The sequence below is a fragment of the Puntigrus tetrazona genome, unplaced genomic scaffold, assembly GCF_018831695.1.
Source record: "Puntigrus tetrazona isolate hp1 unplaced genomic scaffold, ASM1883169v1 S000000003, whole genome shotgun sequence".
NCBI lineage: Eukaryota > Metazoa > Chordata > Actinopteri > Cypriniformes > Cyprinidae > Puntigrus > Puntigrus tetrazona.
In genome coordinates, this window is record NW_025047683.1 from 3,796,324 (window position 1) to 3,802,399 (window position 6,076).

Consider the following 6,076-nt stretch of genomic DNA (forward strand, 5'->3'; position numbering starts at 1 on the left):
CTCGAGTCAGGCCGACCTTAGAGGCCTCTTCCCGGGCACGATTCAAATTTCACCGCGACCCCGGAGGTGGCCGTTTTACCAGAACAACTTTACATCAACTTTAATCTTTTTTTTTTTTTTTTTTTTCTCTAAAAACTCTGAAATTCGTGCCCCTGCGCGTCGCTGCTTTAACATGGGCGAGTCTGTGGCGCAGGCCTTTGTAGAAAACATTCATCCAGGGCCTTTAATAAATAAAATCATACCCAAATCTGTGTTATTGTGTGGGGTTAGTCTGTGAGCGCAGGCCTTATGGAAAACATTCATCGAGGGCCTTTATTAAATAAAATCATGCCCAATAAAGAGTTAATGGGTGGGTTAGTCTGTGGCGCAGGCCTTATAGAAAAACATTTTCCAGGGCCTTTATTAAATAAAATCACGCCCAATAAGAGTTACTGTGTGGGTTAGTCTGTGAGGCAGGCCTTAAAGAAAACTGTCATCAGGGCCTTTATTAAATAAAATCATGCCCATAAGAGCGTTATTATGAGAGGGTTAGTCAGTGGCGCAGGGCTTATAGAAACCATTTTTCCAGGGCCTTTTTAAATACAATCATGCCCAATAAAGCGTTACTGTGTCGGGTTAGTCTGTGGCGCAGGCCTTATAGAAAACATTTTCCAGGGCCTTTATTAAGTAAAATCATGCCCAACAAAGAGTTACTGTGTCGGGTTAGTCTGTGGCGCAGGCCTTATAGAAAACATTTTTCCAGGGCCTTTATTAAATAAAATCATGCCCAAATATGTGTTATTGTGATGGGGTTAGTCTGTGGCGCAGGCCTTTAAAAACTGTCATCAGGGCCTTTATTAAATACAATCATGCCCATAAGAGTGTTATTGTGATGGGGTTAGTCTGTGGCGCAGGCCTTAAAGAAACATTTATCAGGGCCTTTATTAAATAAAATCATGCCCAATAAAGCGTTACTGTGTCGGGTTAGTCTGTGGCGCAGGCCTTATAGAAAACATTTTTCCAGGGCCTTTATTAAATAAAATCATGCCCAAATATGTGTTATTGTGATGGGGTTAGTCTGTGGCGCAGGCCTTAAAGAAAACTGTCATCCAGGGCCTTTATTAAATACAATCATGCCCATAAAGTGTTATTATAGCAGGGGTTAGTCTGTGGCGCAGGCCTTAAAAAAACATTTATCCAGGGCCTTTATTAAATAAAATCATGCCCAAATAAGTGCTATTGTGATGGGGTTAGTCTGTGACCCCAGGCCCTGTGTAAAACTGTCACCCAGGGCCTTTATAGAGTAAAATCATGCCCAATAAGGTTAGGGTTAGGGTTAGGGTTAGAGTTAGGGTTAGGGATAGGGTCAGGGCTGGGGTTAGGGTTAGGGTTGGGGTTAGGGTTAGGCTTAGGGTTAGGGTTAGGGTTAGGGGTTAGGGCTAGAGGCTAGGGCTAGATAGAAAAGGGTTAGGGTTAGGGTTAGGGTTAGGGTTAGGGTTAGGGTTAGGAGGCTAGGGCTAGGGCTAGGGGTTTGGGGTTAGGGGTTAGGGTTAGGGTTAGGGGTTAGGGCTAGGGTTAGGGTTAGGGTTAGGGTTAGGGTTAGGATTAGGGTTAGGGCTGGGGTTAGGGGTTAGGAGGTTAGGGTTGGGGTTAGTCTGTGGCTTGGGCCTTATAGAAAACATTCATCCAGGGCCTTTATTAAATAAAATCATGCCCAATTAAGTGTTATTGTGATGGGGTTAGTCTGTGAGCGCAGGCCTTATAGAAAACATTCATCAGGGCCTTTATAGAATAAAATCATGCCCAAATAAATGTTATTGTGATGGGGTTAGTCTTTGAGCGCAGGCCTTATAGAAAACATTCATCCAGGGCCTTTATTAAATAAAATCATGCCCAAATAAGTGTTATTGTGATGGGGTTAGTCTGTGGCGCAGGCCTTATAGAAAACATTCATCCAGGGCCTCTATTAAATAAAATCATGCCCAATAAGGTGTTACTGTGTAGGGTTAGTCTGTGGCGCAGGCCCTTTGTAAAACATTCATCCAGGGCCTTTATTAAATAATATCATGCCCAAATAAGTGTTATTGTGATGGGGTTAGTCTGTGGCGCAGGCCTTATAGAAAACATTCATCAGGGCCTTTATTAAATAAAATCATGCCCAAATAAGTGTTATTGTGATGGGGTTAGTCTGTGAGCGCAGGCCTTATAGAAAACATTCATCCAGGGCCTTTATAGAATAAAATCATGCCCAAATAAGTGTTATTGTGATGGGGTTAGTCTGTGGCGCAGGCCTTATAGAAAACATTCCTCCAGGGCCTTTATTAAATAAAATCATGCCCACATAAGTGTTATTGTGATGGGGTTAGTCTGTGAGCGCAGGCCTTATAGAAAACATTCATCCAGGGCCTTTATTAAATAAAATCATGCCCAAATAAGTGTTTATGTGATGGGGTTAATCTGTGAGCTCAGGCCTTATAGAAATCATTCATCAGGGCCTTTATTAAATAAAATCATGCCCAAATAAGTGTTATTGTGATGAGGTTAGTCTGTGGCGCAGGCCTTATAGAAAACATTCATCAGGGCCTTTTTAAATAAAATCATGCCCAAAAAGTGTTTATGTGATGGGGTTAATCTGTGAGCACAGGGCTTATATAGAAAACATTCATCCAGGGCCTTTATTAAATAAAATCATGCCCAAATAAGTGTTATTGTGATGGGGTTAGTCTGTGGCGCAGGCCTTATAGAAAACATTCATCCAGGGCCTTTTTAAATAAAATCATGCCCATAAAGTGTTATTATAGCAGGGGTTAGTCTGTGGCGCAGGCCTTAAAGAAAACATTTATCCAGGGCCTTTATTAAATAAAATCATGCCCAATAAAGCGTTACTGTGTCGGGTTAGTCTGTGGCGCAGGCCTTATAGAAAACATTTTTCCAGGGCCTTTATTAAATAAAATCATGCCCAATAAAGCGTTACTGTGTCGGGTTAGTCTGTGGCGCAGGCCTTATAGAAAACATTTTCCAGGGCCTTTATTAAGTAAAATCATGCCCAACAAAGAGTTACTGTGTCGGGTTAGTCTGTGGCGCAGGCCTTAAAGAAAACTGTCATCCAGGGCCTTTATTAAATAAAATCATGCCCATAAGAGTGTTATTATAACGAGGGTTAGTCAGTGAGCGCAGTGCTTATAGAAAACATTTTTCCAGGGCCTTTATTAAATAAAATCACGCCCAATAAAGCGTTACTGTGTCGGGTTAGTCTGTGAGCGCAGGCCTTATAGAAAAACATTTTCCAGGGCCTTTATTAAATAAAATCACGCCCAATAAAGAGTTACTGTGTCGGGTTAGTCTGTGAGGTAGGCCTTAAAGAAAACTGTCATCAGGGCCTTAATTAAATAAAATCATGCCCATAAAGTGTTATTATAGCAGGGGTTAGTCAGTGGCGCAGGCCTTATAGAAAACATTCATCGAGGCCTTTATTAAATAAAATCATGCCCAATAAAGAGTTACTGTGTCGGGGTCAGTCTGTGAGCGCAGGCCTTATAGAAAACATTTTCCAGGGCCTTTATTAAATAAAATCACGCCCAATAAAGAGTTACTGTGTCGGGTTAGTCTGTGAGCGCAGGCCTTATAGAAAAACATTCATCGAGGGCCTTTATTAAATAAAATCACGCCCAATAAAGCGTTACTGTGTCGGGTTAGTCTGTGAGGCAGGCCTTATAGAAAAACATTCATCGAGGGCCTTTATTAAATAAAATCATGCCCAATAAAAGAGTTACTGTGTCGGGTTAGTCTGTGAGGCAGGCCTTATACAAAACATTCATCGAGGGCCTTTATTAAATAAAATCATGCCCAATGAAGAGTTACTGTGTGGGGGTTAGTCTGTGGCGCAGGCCTTATAGAAAACATTCATCAGGGCCTTTATTAAATACAATCATGCCCAATAAAGCGTTAATGTGTGGGGTTAGTAGTCTGTGGCGCAGGCCTTAAAAAAACTGTCATCAGGGCCTTTATTAAATAAAATCATGCCCATAAAGCGTTATTATGCAGAGGTTAGTCAGTGGCGCAGGGCTTATAGAAACCATTTTTTCCAGGGCCTTTTTAAATACAATCATGCCCAAATATGTGTTATTGTGATGGGGTTAGTCTGTGGCGCAGGCCTTAAAGAAAACTGTCATCAGGGCCTTTATTAAATACAATCATGCCCATAAAGTGTTATTATATGCGAGGTTAGTCTGTGGCGCAGGCCTTAAAGAAAACATTTATCAGGGCCTTTATTAAATAAAATCATGCCCAATAAAGCGTTACTGTGTCGGGTTAGTCTGTGGCGCAGGCCTTATAGAAAACATTTTCCAGGGCCTTTATTAAATATAAATCATGCCCAAATATGTGTTATTGTGATGGGGTTAGTCTGTGAGCGCAGGCCTTAAAGAAAACTGTCATCAGGGCCTTTATTAAATACAATCATGCCCATAAGAGTGTTATTGTAGCAGGGGTTAGTCTGTGGCGCAGGCCTTAAAGAAAACATTTATCAGGGCCTTTATTAAATAAAATCATGCCCAATAAAGCGTTACTGTGTCGGGTTAGTCTGTGGCGCAGGCCTTATAGAAAACATTTTCCAGGGCCTTTATTAAATAAAATCATGCCCAAATATGTGTTATTGTGATGGGGTTAGTCTGTGGAGCGCAGGCCTTAAAGAAAACTGTCATCAGGGCCTTTATTAAATACAATCATGCCCAATAAAGCGTTACTGTGTCGGGTTAGTCTGTGAGCGCAGGCCTTATAGAAAACATTCAATCAGGGCCTTTATTAAATAAAATCATGCCCAAATAAGTGCTATTGTGATGGGGTTAGTCTGTGACCCCAGGCCCTATGTAAAACTGTCACCCAGGGCCTTTATAGAAAGTAAAATCATGCCCAATAAGGTTAGGGTTAGGGTTAGGGTTAGGGTTAGGGTTAGGGTTAGGGGTTAGGGCTAGGGTTAGGGTTAGGGTTAGGGTTAGGGTTAGGGTTAGGGTTAGGGCTGGGGCTAGGGCTAGGGTTAGGGTTAGGGTTAGGGTTAGGGTTTAGGGTTAGGGTTAGGGCTGGGGCTAGGGCTGAGGTTAGGGTTAGGGTTAGAGGTTAGGGTTAGGGTTAGGGCTAGAGGTTAGGGTTAGGGTTAGGGTTAGGGTTAGGGTTAGGATTAGGGTTAGGGCTAGGGTTAGGGTTAGGGTTAGGGTTAGGGTTAGTCTGTGGCTTGGGCCTTATAGAAAACATTCATCCAGGGCCTTTATTAAATAAAATCATGCCCAATTAAGTGTTATTGTGATGGGGTTAGTCTGTGGCGCAGGCCTTATAGAAAACATTCATCCAGGGCCTTTATTAAATAAAATCATGCCCAAATAAGTGTTATTGTGATGGGGTTAGTCTGTGGCGCAGGCCTTATAGAAAACATTCATCCAGGGCCTTTATAGAATAAAATCATGCCCAAATAAATGTTATTGTGATGGGGTTAGTCTTTGGCGCAGGCCTTATAGAAAACATTCATCAGGGCCTTTATTAAATAAAATCATGCCCAAATAAGTGTTATTGTGATGGGGTTAGTCTGTGGCGCAGGCCTTATAGAAAACATTCATCCAGGGCCTCTATTAAATAAAATCATGCCCAATAAGGTGTTACTGTGTAGGGTTAGTCTGTGGCGCAGGCCTTTGTAAAACATTCATCCAGGGCCTTTATTAAATAATATCATGCCCAAATAAGTGTTATTGTGATGGGGTTAGTCTGTGGCGCAGGCCTTATAGAAAAAAATTCATCCAGGGCCTTTATAGAATAAAATCATGCCCAAATAAATGTTATTGTGATGGGGTTAGTCTTTGGCGCAGGCCTTATAGAAAACATTCATCCAGGGCCTTTAATAAATAAAATCATGCCCACATAAGTGTTATTTGTGATGGGGTTAGTCTGTGGTGTGAGCCTTATAGAAAACATTCATCAGGGCCTTTATTAAATAAAATCATGCCCAATAAGGTGTTACTGTGTAGGGTTAGTCTGTGAGCGCAGGCCCTTTGTAAAACATTCATCAGGGCCTTTATTAAATAATATCATGCCCAAATAAGTGTTATTG